Source organism: Dreissena polymorpha, chromosome 11, assembly GCF_020536995.1.
Source record: "Dreissena polymorpha isolate Duluth1 chromosome 11, UMN_Dpol_1.0, whole genome shotgun sequence".
Taxonomy (NCBI): domain Eukaryota; kingdom Metazoa; phylum Mollusca; class Bivalvia; order Myida; family Dreissenidae; genus Dreissena; species Dreissena polymorpha.
In genome coordinates, this window is record NC_068365.1 from 17,699,413 (window position 1) to 17,720,655 (window position 21,243).

General features: G+C 35.4%; 1 protein-coding gene across 2 annotated transcripts in view; it reads right to left on the reverse strand.

Moving 5' to 3' along the window:
- Positions 1–284: 284 nt before the first annotated feature.
- Positions 285–21,243, reverse strand: part of LOC127851033 (uncharacterized) — a 141,321-nt gene continuing 120,362 nt past the window's right edge. The window contains exon 4 of one of the 2 annotated variants that reach the window (XM_052384483.1): positions 285–495. The gene's annotated coding sequence lies outside the window, so the exon portion shown is untranslated. Of the gene's footprint in view, positions 496–19,570; positions 20,631–21,243 lie in introns of those variants that run through there. The other variant, XM_052384484.1, reaches the window with a different exon arrangement.

A 21,243-nucleotide genomic window follows, 5' to 3' on the forward strand; every position in this document is an offset into this window, starting at 1 on the left:
ATTTTATGTTATGCACGAGTTGATCATTTATATTTTGCTACTATGTTTGAACGTGATTACGCTGCAGCCATATATCTGATTGATTTACTCGTCATTGTTTGCTGTCAGGAGCACTTAATATATAATATTAAGTGGATGAAAACACACTTTCAGGCGGAAAAAAATGTAGGCTTCTATTCCCCGATCGACGGATAAAAAAACTGCTGATATGTTAATGTAAATTGTGTATTCAAAAAAAGTTGTAAAACATATTTTATTCTTAAACGAACAAAACAGACTTTATTATTTTTGAATATTTTAATCATTAAACATTTTAAAATCATGTCAATCAGTCGATGAAATGTTTTTGCTGACAGGCGTTAACTGGATCGTGTGGACGCCTTACGCAGTTGTCTCTTTCATCCAGGCGTTTGGCGACCCGGACAGCGTGCCGCTATGGATAGCGGAGTTTACGGCGACGGCGGCTAAGTCCCAGGTGGTCTGGAACCCCATTATCTACAACGGAACCAATAAGAAATTCAGGATGGCATTTTACCAGGTTTTAGTTTCTACGTTGGTGTCACACGGCATAACTTAAACGATGCAAATTTAGATGGGCATAGTGTTGGATTGATTTGCCGTTGAAAGCAAATGTATGCGTAAAACCCGCCGGCAATCATTATTTGCAACTCGCAATATAAAAGTCCACAATGATGTGTACACTTTTTTATCCTCCGCCATAGGCGGAGGGATATTGTTTTGGCGTTGTCCGTCCTTCTGTCCGTCCGTCCGTCCGTCCGGCACTTTTGTGTCCGGAGCCATATCTTGGAAGTGCTTTGGCGGATATCAGAAAAGATTACCTAATTATCATTATTTTTCTACAGAGCCTGCCATGTACCTGGTTGAGAGACTGGTTTGAGGTTCAAGCAGAGGAGGTGATTCCTGAAAATACGAAACTTGACGATATGCCCGGTCAGTCCGCACCCAAGGTAGGGACCCAAAACCGAGTTGTCTTTTCATTACGTATATTTACGTAGTTTTCGTTCTTTTATGCCGAGAAAACGTGAACGAGATTCAATATTTGCTTCGTTCTGCATCGTCTTGTTTTTGACACTTGATTGAAAACAAATAATTGTTCAATAAAATGTTTCTTTAACAGATTTACGAGTTGTCAATAAATAAATGTGATAGTATTATAGTAATAATAGTGGTTCATGATTGATGATGAATGATTTATGATGATGATAATGATAATAACATAGATGATAATACTTATAACGTGATGATTATGATGGTGATTATGATGATGATGACATAGATGATAATTATGTTGATAATTCAACAAAGTCATATTTGCAGGCAAGTCAGCAATCGGCAGCCACTGTTATTCCACCCGAAACTAACAAGGTCGCCCCTACCAGTCTGTACCACTGACGTATAGATCAACAAACTCCACAGCAGTAGTCTCCCCTGAACCTGCACTTTCAGTATCTAGACCACATACACCTCTCAGTAACTCCATTGATCCTGTAGCAAGAACATATAGCCCACATAGATCTCGCAGCGGTTTTCTTTCCGATTCGTCTTGGCAATATAATAGCCGTTGTGCTATGACGGTCCGAATAATCGTCATCACAGCATCACGTATTGTGCCCAAATGCAAGATAATGCTTTAAAGTACATGATAATCCATTATGAGCAATTCATATCTAACTATTGAAAAATACTTCACTTGATCGATTTCTAATTATTCAAGCCGAAAAAAAGACCAAACGTTCTTCTTAAAGATTGCATTGCATGCAGCTAGACATAGACTGTAATACATGGAGCTAGACATAGATTGAATTATATGCCGCTAGGCAAAGTGATATTTATGAATCTGCATAATCGGGTTCATTCTTACTTTGGACGCATTCCTCATCTCTTGGATTTAAAATCAAAAAATACTTTTTAAAATACCTTTCCTAATATAACAGTAAGTCACCAAATAGAATTGTTTGATAAACTCATTAAACCAATTTTGAACTACGGTTGCGAAGAATGGGGCTTTCATAATGCACAAAATATTGAACGTCTTCATACTCAATTTTGTAAGAATATCTAGGTGTTAAAAGGGCAACCCAAAATGATTTCGTTACTCTGAGTTAGGGCGACACTCGCTTATTGGAAGTAGATATTTTAAAATAGTTAAATACTGGTTTAAAATAAAAGCAATGAAAATAAGTATATTAAACTTATATATAACATAATGAAACATGACTATGAATTGACACCGTCCAAAAAAAATTGGGTTAGTTCGTTGCATCTACTTTAGTCAAGTTAAGGGTTTTTAGAAGTATGGATACACCAAGGGGTAGGACAAAAAGAAGTTTTCTTGTCATTATTCAAACAAAGAATTAAGGATTGTTTTTATCATTATATGAATTAAAGATTAACGGAATCTAGAAGAGCATTGTTTTACAGGCATCTTAACATAAACAATGATTTAAAAATGTACATTACAAGCATCTCAAATGAAAGCCATCGCATTGCTCTTTCTAAACGCAGAGTATCATCTCATCGTTTGATAATTGAATCTGGCCGCTGAAAGAAAATTTAATGTAAAAAAAATAGATGACGAATATCATTTTTATCTTAGAATGTTCTTTATTAAATAACCTAAGAAAGAAATAGAGAGATAAAAAGTATCGGTTACGACCTAACATGCAAAAATGTATTGCACTTATAAATTCACAAAATGCACTAACATAAAACAAAACTAGCTTCTTTTGCATTTCTTGGCTTTTAAGTTAAGAATTAACACCTTAAACCTTTATATAAGTAATGTCATTCATGAAACTTAAGCTCCTATATATGTATAGCTTGACATATTTCATTACGAATTGTTTTACTTAACTTTAGTTACTTACCCTGTATACAGATAATTAAGAAATTCATATGAAAAATAACTTATCTATGTTTTGCTGGTGTTCATAATACCGTTCTTTCTTACGTTTCAATGTATACAACGAACAAAGAAAATAATGATGCGTTTATATGATCATACTGGGTGATCGGCATTTATATCTTGATCGCCTCTATTAAAGGCTTCTCCGTTTATTTTGATGATTATTGTGTTGTTTATGTACTTTTTATGTATGTTTTGTTTACTTGTGATCGGCAATTATATCTTGATCGCCTCTTTTAAAGCTTATTTAAGAAATTATTTGATTATTATTATTTTGTAATGCATTTTTCGATTATAATAATTTATCACTTATAACGGGCTTCTCCGCTTGTTTTCAGGATAATTGTGTTGTCCATGTAAGTTCTATGTATGTTTAGTTTACTTGTGAGTGTGGGCATGTGAGTGGGTGTATTCGTGCGCGCGTGTGCAGGTGTGGGTGTATGTGTGTGGGCGTTCGTGTGTATTTTTTGCATTTTGCTTTGCCTTCGTTGTTGTTAATTATATTGCGAATTTATGTTGTTCTCATGTGCCTAATATTACGTATTGGATAGAAATAAACACCTACCGACCTCATCTCTTGGATTTATGAGTTTAAATATTCATTATTTATTCTCACTATTATTTAGTTTGCCATGACATGCGGGCATTTATATTATATGCACACGGTATGTTTGTTAGTTTCCAATGCGTTGTTTCTACCGCGAAATAAAAACATGAGCTGTTAATGTAAAACACTATGCCCCATACTGCAATTTTAAGGCTCAAAGCTGCTGTTTAAGTGAAAATTGTTTAGACAAAGGCCGGTAACTGCGTCAAAAATCAATGAAACAGAACGAAACTCGAACTTTATCTGTTAGTCATGTAAGTAGACTCACACACCAAATCTAAGTACAGTATCTGGAAGCTTTTTTTAATTTCCGAATAAGTGTTCTTTTAAAGAACATTCTTAAGTCAAAGGTTCGTTACTTCGTCAAAATCAATCGGCCCGAATAAAACTTGATCCGTAATTCATGTAAGTAGACACTTCACAACTAAGGCCAGTCTTTACGAAAATGTCCGGAAAACTGTTATTCTGGAAAAAATGTGTCAAAGGCCCGTAACTTCGCCAAAAAATAAATGGACCGGAACAAAACTTGAATTCGTTTTGTAAGCTGGTACATTTACACACCTAAAAAAGGGTAAATATCTGAAAGAGTTTACAAAAAATCAGGAAACTGTATGCCGAAAGGACGGACAGAGAGACGGACGAACGGATGGACATGGCGACTGCTATATGCCACCATACAAGGGGCAAACCAAAAATAAAGCAGAACATGAATATGTAGTGATCTATTATCAAATAAAAACAAAAATGTATCGTCAGATATGCATAACATCTTTTTAATTGGAATAGTCATGTTATGTTATGACTGGAATTCTGAAATCATGTTTGTTGAGTTAATGACGTATAGGTCCCACATCACACATCGTTCAGGCACATCTTCATGAAACGACTTCACGGATAATATATTAATGAGTGCATGAGTCACGTTCTGAGAAAACTGGACATAATGCATGTGCGTAAAGTGTTGTCCCAGATAAGCCTTTGCAGTCCGCACAGACTAATCAGGGACGACACTTTCCGCCTAAATTGTATTTTTGCTAAGAAAATACTTCATTTAAACGAAAAATGTAATGAAGCGGAAAGTGTCGCCCCTAATTAGCCTGTGCGGACTGCACAGGCTATTCTCGGATGACACTTTACGCACATGCATTAAGCCTAGTTTTCTCAGAACAAGGCTCAACTAATTTGTGAACAAGGGCTGTTTGTAAAACATGCATGCCTCCATATGGGCTGTCAGTTGAATTGGCAGCCATTGTGTGAACACGTTTTTTGTCACTGTGACCTTGACCTTTGACCTAGTGACCTGAAAATCATTAGGGAACATTTGCAAGTCATGATAAATGTACCTATGAAGTTTCATGATCCTAGGCCTAAGAATTCTTGAGTTATCACTAGGAAACCATTTTACTGTTTCGTGTCACTGTGAATTTGACCTTTGACATAGTGACCTGAAAATCAATAGGGGTCATCTGCCAGTCATGATCAATGTACCTATAAAGTTTCATGATCCTAGCCAGGGTTTTGTTTTGGCCCGATTTTATAGCCGATATTCGGCTATATTCCCAATCACAAAAAGTATATTTTTTTCTTAACCAAATTTTCAATTTTCTAAGTATAAAAAGGGCACATAATTCTGTCAAAATGCACGCCAGAGTAATCTAACTTTGCCTGCCCAGTCCCCTCATGATAGTGAGTAAGAGTACCAAATTTGAATACAATACCTTTGATACTTTATGAGGAAAGTGGACCTAAACACAAAACTTAACCAGACGCCGGCGCCAAGGTTATGACAATAGCTCATAACTTTTTTCTTCAAATGACCTTGACTTTTGACCTATTGACCTGAAAATCAATAGGGGTCATCTGCGAGTCATGATCAATGTACCTATGAAGTTTCATGATCCTTAAGCATAAGCGATTTTGAGTTATCATCCGGAAACCATTTTACTATTTCGGGTCACCGTAACCTTGGCCTTTGACCTAGTGAGCTGAAAATCAATAGGGCTCATCTGCAAGTCATGATCAATGTACCTATGAAGTTTCATGATCCTAGACATAAGTGTTCTTGAGTTATCATCCGGAAACCATTTTACTATTTCGGGTCACCGTGACCTTGACCTAGTGACCTGAAAATCAATAGGGGTCATCTGCGAGTCATGATCAATGTACCTATGAAGTCTCATGATCCTAGGCATAAGCGTTCTTGAGTTTTCATCCGGAAACCATTTTACTATTTTGGGTCACTGATACCTTGACCTTTGATCTAGTGACCTCAAAATCAATAGGGGTCATCTGCGAGTCATGATCAATGTACCTATTAAGTTTCATGATCCTAGGTCTAAGCGTTCTTGAGTTATCATCCGGAAACCATTTTACTATTTCGGGTCACCGTGACCTTGGCCTTGTGACCTGAAAATCAATAGGGGTCATCTGCAAGTCATGATCAATGTACCAATGAAGTTTCATGATCCTAGGCCTAAGCGTTCTTGAGTTATCATTCGGAAACCATTTGCTATTTCAGGTAACCGTGACCTTGACCTTTGACCTAGTGACCTGAAAATCAATAGGGGTCATCAGCGAGTTATGATCAATGTACCTAAGAAGTTTCATGATCCTAGGCCTAAGCGTTCTTGAGTTATCATTCGGAAACCATCTGGTGGACGGACATAAGGACATACAGACATATGGACATACATATGGACGGACGGACGGACATGAGCCAAACAATATACCCCCTCTTCTTCGAAGGGGGGCATAAATATTTATGTCTTGAGATTGGTAATCGTTAACAGCCACGATGAAGGAATAAAGATGATGTAATGGCTTGCTTACTGTTAAAGGTGATTTTTACGTTTACCTAAGTACCCTACCTATGCGACCTTTGGATGCCTTTCCAAAGTTGATTGGGCCAAAGCGACAACAGACAGTTACTTACGATCACACATAAGACATTGTTATTCGTCATCTTGGTCCAAGGTTCTATTAAGATATCCACAGTAATACTTTAAATGGTCAGCTTATTGTGGAAATTAGGAGCATTAAAAATCGTGAAAATCTAAATTAGCATGTACACTTGTATTGTGTATAAACTGTTAAAGTTAGCTGTGTCTACGCAATCGCTGTGACGCATATGTTAAGGTTACTTTAAACGACCGTACTTGTTTCAGAACTGAAAGCACTTTGATTTTCACTTCGACCCGAATTACTAAAATTATCTCTTGAACTTTCTATTTATCTGCCTGTAAACATCAAATGATTGCAATGCTGAACGTAACCTTACTTGTTTATGCATCCGCTACGTTTTTCCAGAGTTTATTAAAACATAGATATCAATGTCTAGAGAAAGGCCCCACCACTGCTACTACTACAACGTCATCTACGACTATGGCTGCTACTATGACAACTACGGTACTATAACAACAACCACAACAACACATACTATTACTGCTGCTGCTTCTGCTACTATTACTACTACCACTACTACTTCTCATTCTAATACTACCAATATTTACGCTGAAGCTTCTACAACATTTTACTACTACAAATACTTATATCACTGCTACCGCCGCTGCCGCCACAACCACCACGGCCACCATCACCATCATCACCAAAAAGCTGAAGCTGCAACAAAAACAATAAGTACTACTTTTAAGACTGTTCCTTCTTCTCTTACTGCAACCGCTACTACAACTACTTATGATGAAAGTAAAACTACTTTCACTGGGGACTCGGTTTTAATAAAGTTTATAAGCATTAACGTGCAAAAATGTTTTAAAGAATTGCATAACAGCGCTACATCCGATTGTTTATGATGACAGTTTTCAAATGTACATACCGCAAAACTTCTTTGTAATCAAGCCATTTATGTATTCATAATCACACAAATGATAAAACTATGAATAAAAAAACACTATTCTTACACATTTTAATATTTTCAATACATTTAATTTGAAATATATTGGTAAATAAGGATACAGGTGTGAATTATACTATACAATATGATAATTCTAATTAAACATGTTAAACATTTCAAATTCAAATACTTCAAATTATTAACCAAAACTGGAAGTTTCAGATTTTTGGCCTTCGGCGAAGCCCCTAGGCCATAGTACTCATACCGATTTTTGAGATGAGCTGACTTGGCTGGCTGCCAAAAGAACCACGAATGAATGAATTTGGAAAAGTCCGATTTACCACTTGGCGGTCATTCATGCGCAATCAAAGAAGAGGGACCTATACAAACAAATAGCTCCCTGCAAAGAAGTTCTCAATAACCCGCATTGTGAATACAGATCATCACTATATAACATGACAGTGTCATAAAACGTGTAAAAAATATTATTGAAGCAAAATTCCTAAGCCTTGGGTACGGCATAATTTTTATAATTGTTTGAATATTCATGCGAGAATAAGTTCCTCACTTGACGGTCTAGGCCGTGTATCTACGGAGACATTGAGAAGATTTTTTTCTGATACATTTTTTAAGGTATTAGCACTCTAATGAATTTCGTGCAATATCTCCTTCTTTCGTACATATCCGTCAATCCAAACGTTATCCGGGAATGTGCAGAAAACTACGAATATTCTATAAATACGCTATGAAATACTAAATGTAGGATCCGCTAAATACAAAGACAACAAATATGGCCGACATTGTACCTGACAGATTGGTCGTTTAAAGAAAAAGCAATTTGCTATATTGAAAGAGAAAGATTAATAAAAGTGTTATTATTGTTCATATTTATGTGACTGGAGTTAATGATAAACGTCAACTAATGCATGGCAGTGTTGATATTTATGGAAAAAAAACGATTCCTGGAAATACGATGTCAAACGCTTGAAAATTTTGACCACTGTGAAGAATAACGTTTAGAACCCGTGTCACTTACAACATTTTATATTGTTGGTGAGAAGTAAAAGGGGATAACGTGGATTTATGCTTGTGTGATGACTGTAGCCATGTTAACGGGTTATCGTACGGCAAAACCCATCACGTAAAGGAGAGTCTTCAACTTTTCAAGAAAGGAATGCCTTGTTTTGCTATCAACACAAAGCTCGGAACAGGAAGGTACATAGATTTTTCAAGTATAACAGTTTCATTATTCATAATTGGAGTAAAGTAGATTTTGTAGGAAAAGTGCACCCTGTCAGTGATTTTTACCACATAATCAGGCTCATATTTGCTTTCATTTTGGAAATGAAAATGTGCCATGTAAGGAAAAAAATGTGTTGTAAATGCATGGAAATCAAGGACAGCATATTTGAATTTTATGACCGAGTATTGATGTTTTCCTCAAACAAACAACAAAAAAATAAATTATGTTCCAAATACAAAAATAACTATTCTGAAAATGATATACTTTTTGTGTGATCACCTAAATTATGTTTTATGGTTATTCAAATTAAAATGCTGCATATTTATTATCTTTTCAGCAATGATCAACAACATTGGTGGTCCAGGAACGGTTAATAACTTTTTGTCAACACTGTATGTTCCAATGATCAATTAAACTTAAAGAAAATGGAAATACATGCGGGAAGGACGTTCATTCATCAATTTTCAACTATCTCCTTTATAGCAGACAGGCTTATAAGATGGAAACGAAGTAGATATTTCACTGATTTATGTGATTGTTAATGAAGAACCAATGTTTTAAGTCCATGCCACGCACAGTTGAAAACTACAATTAAAATGAACATAAAGCTTAATAAGCAATTTCCTATTACTTATTAAGCTTGAAGTTTAAATAAATCATTACAAACATAAATTCAATTCATGAAAGGAACAGTTTTGTTTTAGAAAATCAACAAAACAATGTCCATTCCAAGTTTGATGTCTTATTCCAAATTCACATAATACAGTGTACTTATAATACCTTTGGAATTGGTTGCAAAACATGTCTAATTATTGCGATGGCGCTCATTTCATTAAATTCCCCTAATGTGTTCCATAAAAAATTACATAGTAGCTTACTGTATAAATTTGCACCAACATGTTAAACCTGGTAAAACTTGGTTACAAAATAGTCATCTGCCATATTTTGTATGGTGTTTATGCATTTGTGACTAGCACATTTACCTTATACCTAACACAAAAAACATGTATGTTTCCGGTTACACGCTCAAAACATGAGGGTCAGTATTTTTTATATATATTTGGTTCGAAAATGTTCGAAATTATTAGATGTTCGTACATGTATTGTACCAACATGTTTCAAACAATTTAAATGAAAGTTACGCACAAAACAAATCAAGATATTACAGATACTGACCTTCTTGTGATAATCAAATACTGTTTCACACTCGAGGTAACCGCACAAAACAAATCAAGATATTACAGATACTGACCTTCTTGTGATAATCAAGTACTGTTTCAAACTGGAGGTTACGATTGCATTTTATAAAACACGGAAACATTTACATTTAAATGAATGCAGAGCTGTCAAACTTCGCATCAAGGGAACGATTGGTTTTTATAATTAAATAATAAAAAAAAAACTACCGAAAATTAAATTACAATAATTTGAAATAATGTTAAAAATGTATTAACATTTTAAAACAAGTCAGGTTGTATTAGATATAAACATGACTCTGCCTCGTCATTGAATTTTTTCCCCTACCCTGAATTCCAAAATGGTGGAAGATAATGGCAGCTCTGCCTTCTTGTCAAGCCACTACGCTTGAGCAGACGGCCATTTTCAAAGATAGCGGCGTGGTTTAAACTTCAGGCCTTTTGAGATCTACATAGGGACCAAATAGTGTCAAACAATATCGTTGTTGTCCACTCGCGAACATTTTAATAAAAGAATTGCAGTCAGGGGTAAACTCTGACGGTCGATCGGGTAACCGGAAATGAACATAATTTTTCGTTAGGCCTTATACAATTAACTCTCCATAAAACAGCTCGTAATGACTAATCTTAACCCTTTTTCACTCCATTTTTAGCTCATCTGAGCACAACATACTCATGGTAAGCTATTGTGATTGCCATTTGTCTGTCGTGCATCATGCAGCGTCAACATTTACCTTGTTTACACTCTAGAGGCTACATTTATTGTCCATTCTTAATGAAACTTGTCTGTGGGTCTGTCTGTCCCAAAATGCTGCGTCGCGTGAACCTCCAAAATGCTTGAGCTAAAGACATGCAACTTAACAGGAATATTGGTCAGCATGTTGTATTTCCTTCAAGTCGTGCACACCATTACTGACAGCTGTTGTAATTTTGCCTATAACTCAATTCATGTATGTAATCATGTTATACAGGATGAAGAAGAGCGCGACATCCTTGTAGGAAAGTCGAAAACTCCGACAAATATAAGATCAATTTACCTACAGGATGAAACGGTGGACAGAGTAAAAGTGGTTTTGTGGAGAAACACTAACAAAGATGTCAGAACTGGGGATCACGTCAAAATCACTGATTTGACAATACACACTTACCAAACAAAGTACACAACTGAAACCAGCTTCAATTCTACCTACACAACTTCAGTTACTGTAAGTAAACATTTTGACTGCATACTTTAAGGATTTTTCAAATAATTTAGCTATGATGCACTAATGGTGGGCAGAACACCATGACAAGTTGCCTATTTTTGTGCCCCCCCCCCCCCAAAAAAAAAGCCCTTGTCCATCTGTTTGCTGTCCTTCCGTGCGTCTGAAAAAAGTTTGTGTCATGCATATCTACACAAGTATAAGACCTTCACCCTTGAAACTTCATAAGATTATTGCTTAACATGTAAATTTGTGCACCTGTGGTTTTCTATTTGATTTCAATTTCTTAAAGCAGAGTTATAGCTCTCGACTTAGTAAAATTATACTTAAAACAGTTTGCGCATATCTATAAAAGTAAAGGACCTACAGTCTTGAGACCTCAAGAAAGAAAAGACCTACAGTCACTGTCTTGAAACTTCTTAGCATTATTGCTCACTATGTGAAGTTGTGCATCTGAGTTTTTTTTAAAGTTTTGTTTCAATTGGTAAATCAGAGTTGTAACCCCTGACTTAGTAGAATTATGCTTAAAGGAGTTTGTTCCTACAGTCCCGAAACTTAATAGGCTTGTTGCTCATCGTGTGAAGATTCGCACCATGTAACATTAATGGCCCTTGGTTAATTTATGTTGCTTTTAATTTGAGAGACTTAATACTTGTAAGATTTTTGCAAATCATGTTAATATAAAGCTGTGAAGGGGGGGGGGGCACCCGTGTCCTATGGGCACTTTTCTAGTCTATGTCAAGTCAATGCTAAGAGTCACCTGTTGTTATTGACTATAACTTTGATAAACATGGTTTGTCTTCATTATTTAAGACTAACATCTATGGAGAAAGGCCTTAAATATACGCTGAATATGACTTAAACATATTACCTATTAGGGACCGCTAGAGCTAAAAATAGAAAAAGCTTTAAAAATCTTCCTCTCGTGAACTTCTGTAGCATCTTTATAACGTCCTTTCTCGATGGATGTTCATCAAACTTGGTCTGTAGCACCATTATAATGGTCCTTTATCAAGTTTACTCAAGGTATTTTGTAAGTGCCACGTAAAAGGAGGCTTTCCCCAAATTCAAACATATTTTCCCCCAATTTAGATTACTGAAATTCCCCTAATCCAGGTAAGAGACTCGATCATTGATATGTTTAATGCCAGTGACAGACAAATTGCCTTAAAAGCCAATGTTGAATGCCTACAAAAGGTATCTTGTTCCTGAGTAAAAGTATGTTCTATTTAGGTTTTCCCCAAATTCTAGATTTCACAACACATTCCTTCCCATTAGAAAGGATCCATCCAGTACCTTCCCCAAATTCTTTAGAAATCCCCGAGTTGCTCTGTCTAGACATAAAAATTATTTAGTATTCGTAATGAAAAATCAATCCGATTCTTCGCAAGATTATCACGATTTAATTTAATTCAATTTAAGAAGCGTTTGTCACTGTGTGGCTGACTTTAGATCACTTGCCTCTCACAGATGTAGGTTCCATCCTCGCTCTGGGAGTTGAATTTTTCAATTGGCAAAGCCATCCGGCTGGCTTACAGAAGGTCGATGGTTCCACCCAAGTGCCCGCTCATGATTAAAAATGCTTGAGGGGGATCCTTGGGTCTTTCTCCACCATCACAAGTGGGAAAAGAGGCCATATAGCCATTAAACGTGTCGGTGCGACGTTAAAACAAACAAACAACTTCTATTGTGTTGTTTATGTCTGATGCTGCCTTATCCTTGAAAGGTAATGCTTGTATTGCCATATGAAGTATTTCCTTTTTTTTCCAGAAAGTCGAACAACCAACTGTACATGCGACGGTTACAGTGAATGGTGCTTCTGTACAAGATGACGTTACAGAACTTCTCCTCGATGATGAATCTGTGAGGGCAATTCCTTCACAATTAATAATGGCTGCCCTTCCACAAGAACTTGAAGAAGACTTGGATCCAGAATCTTTCTTTACAGAGCGAAAAACAAACAAACTGCAATTAAAAGGTTCGGAAGTACTTTCAGTGAAACTTCAGTAAACTGTTATACATATACATGACATTATTCAGCATTCATAGTTTTCCTTGTTTTTCCTAGTTTTTAAAAAAAATAAATCTCCTACTTTTTCATACTTTTAACAACAAGCTCCTACTTCTCATAGTTATGCCCCCTTCGAAGAAGGGGGATATTGCTTTGCACATGTTGGTGTGTTGGTCTGTCGGTCCGTCCACCACATGATTGTCTGATGATAACTCAAGAACGCTTAGGCCTAGGATCATGAAACTTCATAGGTACATTGATCATGACTGGCAGATGACCTCTATTGATTTTGAGGTCAATGGTCACAGGTGAAGGTCATAGTGACTGGAAATAGGAAAATGGTTTCCGGATGATAACTCCAGAATGCTTACGCCTAGGATCATGAAACTTAATAGGGACATTGGTCATGACCAGCAGATGACCCCTACTGATTTTCAGGTCAATAGGTCAAAGGTCAAGGTCACAGTGACCTGAAAAAGTAAAATGGTTGACTGGAAATAGGAAAATGGTTTCCGGATGATAACTCAAGAACGGTTACGCCTGGGATCATGAAACTTCACAGGGGCATTGATCATGACTTGCAGATGACTCTTATTGATTTTCAGGTCACTAGGTCAAAGGTCACAATGGAATTAGGCAGTAAAATGGTTGACTGGAAATAGGAAAATGGTTTCCGGATGATAACTCAAGAAGGCTTACGCCTGGTATCATGAAACCATCACCACATCCACCACCACCACAGTGACAAAAAACGTATTCACACAATGGCTGCCACTACAACAGACAGCCCATATGGGGGGCATGCATGTTTTACAAACAGCCCTTGTTCTTTTTCAAGTAACAAGACTTAAAAACTTTTAATGGGCAAAAAAATAATTTGGTTTTGTTAATTTGATGTCACCTGGATATGTATACATGTATTCATAGAGTTTTTAATATAGTTGTGTTTGCTGTAGGTATAATGGCATTTTTAACATATCTGAAATTACGCATATAATTGCTTGATTTTGTCATTTGCAAAGATTGCCAATATACAACATGAAGAAGTATTTAGGCAAAATTATTTTTACAATACTTTAGGCTGAACCCTACACATTCAGTTTAATTGGGTCTAGCCATTAGTTATCAATAAGAAAGCAGGGAGATTTAATATTTGAGTTTCATCTACAGATCATGAGATGTAGCATTTATAGGTACAGGAAAAGACTCGACCTTGTATAAATGCAAAGGATCTTTCAGTTATAAAATTAGAAGTTTTTAAGTTACAAACAAGCTTGATTCATTTCTTGCAAACAGAAAATCATTCATTGAGTACATGTCTTTCCATTGATTAAATCTGGAACTCCTAACTTAAATTCTTCTAATTCATCATGTATGCTACTGGTTTCTCTTATTTGATCCATAAGAATACTTGTAACATAATCAATGGCTTGGTGCATATTTGAGGATGTTGATTGCAATCCACAGTCAATAAATTTGTTTGGTAGCATGTTATATTTAATACCTGACATACAGTTGTCCATTCTTATAAATGGTTAGTTTATTCATGTGATCAGCAAGAAAATTGACATGATCCATTGTTGTAGTGCCGAAAAGTCCTTATGAAAGTTTATCTATGAAAGGCAAAAAAGCACTTTTACTTCTAGATTAGATTATGGTTGATTTAAGAATGAGACTTTCAATACTCGAAATTGTACACTTAAATTTTGCTCCTGTTCATTGTCTGAGGCTGTTTATTCGAGTCATCATGTGAAATAACATGTGGCACGATTGATTGTTCACTTAACAAGCTGGAAGTGCAGGCACATCAAATTACTGTGTGTTCCTCTTCAATTAAAGCATGATGTGTATTTCTTAAGAGGGTGTTATTTTCAACATTTTTGTTTATAGATCGTTTAAAAAATATGCGTTCTTCTAGTATTTGACTTCTATTTGTAATGTCTTTGCCATCAACTACTAGTTTCTGAAAGTTTTTTGTTCGTTTATAAGTTTTTAATTGTTTGCAAAGTATTTTGTATTGTTTTCATTGTGTTCAACATGCTGTGCCCGTGCACGAAGTATTATGCCCTCAAATTGTAGTTTTCAACTGTGTTATTCAAAATGTTCCTATTTTTGGAGTGAGTATAAAGATTTCCATTATTTTTATCTCTAATTATGCGTTAAGAACAATATTGAAATCACGTCCAAGTAAAATGTTTTTATCTTTGTTATTTATTTTATTGGAATGTAATGTTTCATAAAATTTGGATTCATCTATATTCAGGCCGTAACCGTTTATTAATGTTAATTGTGTTTCGTGTATTATTATCCCCCGCCAGAGGCGGAGGGATATTGTTTTGGCGTTGTCTGTCCGTCCGTCCAGCTGTCCGTCCGGCACTTTTGTGTCCGGAGCCAAATGGCATTGTACACAATCTGTTAAAAACAGAGTTATGGCCCTTTGTATCTTGAAAAAAAGTTTTTTACTATAGGCCTTTTTGTGTCCGGAGCCATATCTTGGAAGTGCTTCGGCGGATTTCATTGAAACTTGGTATTAGTATATATATGCATAAGAGGATAATGCACGCCAAATGGCATTGTATACCATCTATCTGTTAAAAACAGAGTTATGACCCTTTGTATCTTGAAAAAAATGCTTTTTACTATAGGTACTTTTGTGTCCGGAGCCATATCTTGGAAGTGCTTTGGCGGTTTTCATTGAAACTTGGTATGAAAATATATATCGATAAGAGGATGATGCACGCCAAATGGCATTGTACACCATCTGTTAATAACGGAGTGATGGCCCTTTGTATCTTGAAAAAATGCATGTGTTTGCGTGTCGGCAGCCATATCTTGGAAGTGCTTTGGCGGATTTCATTGAAACTTGGAATGAGTATATATATTGATAAGATAATAATGCACGCTAAATGGCATTGTACATTATCTGTTAATAATGGAGTTATGGCCCTTTTTATCTTGAATGCTTTTTTGAGTGTCAAATATAACACTTTTGTGTCCAGCAGCATATTGGCGGGGGATATCAATTCAACGAATTTCCTTGCTATATCTATACTTGCTTGTCTACCAATCATTATTTCTTTCAAGTTATCCACTGTTATTCCTGTATTACTTTTGATCAGTAAAGTGATGCCTTGTTTATTTGTATGTTGTCCGCTAAGATAAATATCTCCGTCCCATGCACTTATTAATGTTTGTGCGAAGGTACGTGTGATGTGATTTTCCTGTAAAAGACTTTTTTTGTCTTACCATTTGAAAATTTAAGTGTGTTTGTCTTTGTTATTTAGCCATTTTACATTTAGAGTACATATGTTAATATTCATATAAAAGGAGAAGAAATACATGCCACTTTTATTGTTTCTAACATTTTAAAATCATTTTGTAGAGCTAGATTATTTGTTAATACTAAATTATTCAAAATTATACTACGCTTTGACGTTAAAAACAATAACCTTCCATGCCCTACAGGTTGTTGATACATTCTGTTCATTAAATTGATCTACGTACTGGTTCATTTATTACAATGGTATTGGTAACTATGCCCTGCCTTCATTTAAATTGATCTCGATACCATTTCTTAAACATTTCATTATCATTAACACTTTGCTTTCCGCGTGGTAAGACCTCCATTGTTAAATGAATGAATAATTTAGTGAATTAGTAAAATGTGTTAAAATATCGTTCCAAAATATTTTATAACACTTGTTCGTGATGCTATCAGATCCCGAACTTTTGTTATTTTGCATTTCTTTAAGAGCTAGTCCACATTCACATTCAGTTAGTAATCCGTCACATACTTCTTTTTCCTCTTCATTTAAAGCATGATGTGTTTTTTTACAGAGGGTGTTTTTTTTTACATTCTTTCGTTTATAGAGTGTTTCAAAAAAATAGGCTTGTTGTATTATTTGCACAATATTCATATTCAGTTTGTAATTCTTCACATACTTGTTATTCCTCTTTTTTTAAAGCATGATGTGTTATTTTACTGAGGTTGTTATTTTCAACATTCTTTCGATTATAGTGTTTCGAAAAATAAGCTTATTCTATTATTTGACTTGTATTTGTTATGTCTTTGCCATTAACTACTAGTCTGTGTATAGTTTTGTGTTTGCTTCTACGTTTTAAAATGTTTGCACATTATTCTGTATTGTTTTCATTGTGTTCAACATGCTGTGCCCGTGCTCGAAGTATTATGCCATTGAGGTGTGTGTGATAAATTCCTTCTATTAAAATTTTTTTTGGTAAGAATTTCCTTCTTCAATGGAGGTGGTATAATTTGTGTTTCTTTTATGCATCTGTTTTTCAAGTGCTTCAATGACTTTTATGGCTTCATTTTCAAGTTTGTGTTTTTTTAGCTTACCTGATCACAACGTGCTCATGGTGAGCTTTTGTGATCGCCTTTTGTGCGTCGTCTGTCGTGCAGCGTCAACATTTACCGTGTTAACACTTTAGAGGTCACATTTATTGTCCAATCTTCATGAAACTTGGTCAGAACATGTGTCCCATTAATATCTTGGACGAGTTCGAAAATGCTTCTTGTTGTTGAAAAACCTGGGTGCCAGGGGGCGTGGCAGTTTTCTTAATATGGCTATTGTAAAACCTTGTTAAGACTCTAGAAGTTACATTTTTTGTCCAATCATCATGAAACTTGGTCGGAACATGTGTCCCAATAAAATATTTGACAAGTTCAAAAATGGTTCCGGTTGGAAGAAAAAAATGGCCACCAGTGGGCGGGGCAGTTTTCCTATTATGGCTATAGTAAAACTTTTTCACACTGTAGAAGAAAAATTTATTGTCCAATCTTCATGAAACTTAGTCAGAACATTTGTTCTAATGATATCTTGGACGAGTTCGAATATGGTTCCCGTTGGTTGAAAAACATGGCTGCCAGGTGGCGTGGCAGTTTTTCCTTAAATGGCTACAGTAAAACCTTGTTAACACTCTAGAAGTCACATTTTTAGTCCGTCAGAACATGTTTCCCAATAAAATCTTAAACAAGTTCGAAAATGGTTCCAGCTAAATGACAAACATTGCCGCCAGTGGTCGTGGCAGTTTTCCTTATATAGCTTTAGTTTATAGTAAAACCTTTTTAACACTCTAGAAGTCACATTTATTGTCCAATCTTCATGAAACTCAGTCAGAACATTTCTTCAGACCATATGTCGGATGAGTTTGAAAATGGTTCTGGTCTGTTGAAAAACATGGCTGCCAGGGTGCGGGCCAGTTTTTCTTACATGGCTATAGTAAAACCTTGTTATAACGCGAGAAGTCACATTTGTGGTCCAATGCCTATGTAATTTGGTCAGAATATTTTGTACTAATGATATTGCAGTTGTCCTTATATGGCTTTAGTGAAAACTTGTTGACGCTATATTAGCCTCATTTATTGGCCAATCTACATGAAACTTGGTCAAAACATTATTTTGTCCAAATGAAATCTTAGCGAAGATTGAAACTGGGTCATATGAGCTTAAAAACTAGGTCACTAGGTCAAATATAAAAAAACATGTTGAAAGTCACTTTTTTGGTCTAATCTTCATGAATTAGCTTGCATTTGTCCAGAATAGTCTAGTTCCTTTTGCTCTCAGGTGAGCGCCTTAGGGCCTAACAACACTCTTGTTTTAAATGACGTGCATCTTATTGTTGTGTTAAGTATCTTGCCTTTAATTATTTCCCATAAGGTGTTTGGATTTGAATCTTTGTTATCTTAAACTGTATTGGTTATTACCTGTTATATTTGTGTTTAATATTGTGTATCTTTTCAGAAGCTATTACTTACTTTTAAAGTACCTTGGGCCTCTTTCAGGTTGTATTTCATGCAGTTAAAGTTCAACTATCGATTGATCAGTCATAAATTCTGGTTTTATGTTGCATGTGTCGATAATGTTGCAAATAGACTCGCATATTTAAAAAAATCTTATCTCCAAAATATTGCTGGTTTTGTGTTTGAGTGCCAGGTGAATTTTCTTTCATTATGATTAACTGTATGCCAAATGTCTATCAAATTGTAGTTTTCAATTATGTTATTCAAAATGTTCCCTTTTTTTGGAGTGAGTATAAAGATTTCCATTTCTTTTATCTCTTATAATGGGTTAAGAACAATATTAAAATCCTCTCCGACTATAATGTTCTTATCTTGGTTATTTATTATAACATTTGGATTCATCTATGTTCGGACCGTAAACGTTCATTAATGTTAATTGTGTTTCGTGTATTTTTATATCTATACTTGCTTGTCTGCCAATCATTATTTCGTTCAAGTAATCCACTGTTATTCCTGTATGACTTTTACTCAGACAAGCGATGCCTTGTTTATTTGTATGTTGTCCGCTAAGATAAATATCTCCGTCCCAACCACTTTTCAATGTTTTTACTAAGGTATGTTTTAGGTGACTTTCCTATATAAAAAAGACATATATTACTTGTTTTTGTCTAACCATTTGAAACTTTTAGTGCATTTGTCTTTGTTATTTAGCCCTTGTACATTTACTGTGCATATGTTAATAACTCACACAAAAGGAAGAGAATTGCATGATACCATTCTTGTTCCAAACATTTTAAAATCATTTTGTAGAGCTAGATTATTAGTTAATAGTTCATTATGTCAAGTTATATTAAGCTTTGATGTTAAAAACAATTACCTTCCATGTTCTACAGGTTGTTGATACATTGTGATCATTAAATTGATCTCAGCACTAAGTACTTGTTCATTTATTACGATGGTATTGGTAACTTTGCCCTGCCTTCAGATTGATCTCAAATAGATAGTCTACCAATATCTCCCTTTTTAGCTCGACTTTTAGAACAAAACAAGCGCTATTGTCATAGCCAGGTAGTCGGCGTCCGCGTTTGTTTAGTTGTCTGTAAATGTCAATTTCCGCAAAGACTATCAAAGATATCCTCTTCAAACTTACAATACTTGCTCAATTTCGCCTGTTAAGTCCATACTGACAAGGCTGGTTACCATGTGACCTATATTTATGGAATTATCTGCCCTTGTTTTGACTTAGTACATAGAAATATTGGCAGATTCTCAACAAAAAACTTAATTTTCTCAAACACTGTCCAACCTTTCAACTTGACAGTCTGCACACTTATATAATATGATGACATGCAACTTCTGACAAAAGCACATAACTTTATCCTTCATATTTTACTAGTTATTACCGACTTACAATTTCTCAAACACTATCGAAGCTTTCAACTTCGAAGTCTATGCACTTGTAGAATATCAACACCTTCATCTACTGACAACAGAAGACACTTATTCACCATTATTTAAAGAGTTATTCCCCTTTTCCGACTTCAATTTCTCAATCATTAAAAGCTTTCAACTTGAAATTCAACACTCTTGTAGAATGATTATGTGATGACCTACTTCTATTGACATGAGGGAACTATTTCTCTTCTTGGATTTGAAACTTAGTCTGTGTCAACGCTTGTATTCCAGCGTCCTGCACCTGTTGGCAGTGCTCTTGTCAACACTTGATACTACTTGTCCAGAGTATAAATGAGAAACTTGACATCCGATTAACACTTCAGTTAAAGAAACCTAGCCTAATTATGAATCGTCCTCTTCATCTCTTGAAAATGTTTGTCTGTAAAATACAACCATAAATATATTATTCAATTTAAGCTTGTTCATACATACATTGTTTTTATGCCCCGAAGGCAGGCATATGGTTTCTGAACTGTCTGTCCGAAAAATTATACTTCTGCCATAATACCATCCTACAGAATAATTTTTTCACTTGATATTTGTACACAACTCTTCTTTGATCAACACCTTCCCACGGACATATTTCTTGATGACCTTGGCCCTTGAACTCAAAAGTCAAAGCACCCAATAACTTAACATTCACCATAACTTTGTGGTTCATGATTGGATTTACTTTATTTTTGTCCATAACTCCCCTTTGGACAAGACCTTCCCACTGACCTATTTTATGATGACCTTGACCATTGAATGACCTTAGCTTAAAGGTCGAAGTATTTAAAACTAGATAGACATATTAAGCACGAGTAACATATTAAACCTTCAACTTCATAACATCAGCATACATGTACACTGTATCTGGCAGCAAAATAGCGTGGATCCGTTTACATTTACTTCAGTTTAGTCACTACACTTCTTTCCAAGCACCCTAAATCTAGCCCAAAGGCCTTCAGCGCCTACGGCGCTTTGATTAGTATGGTTATGAAGCAAACACA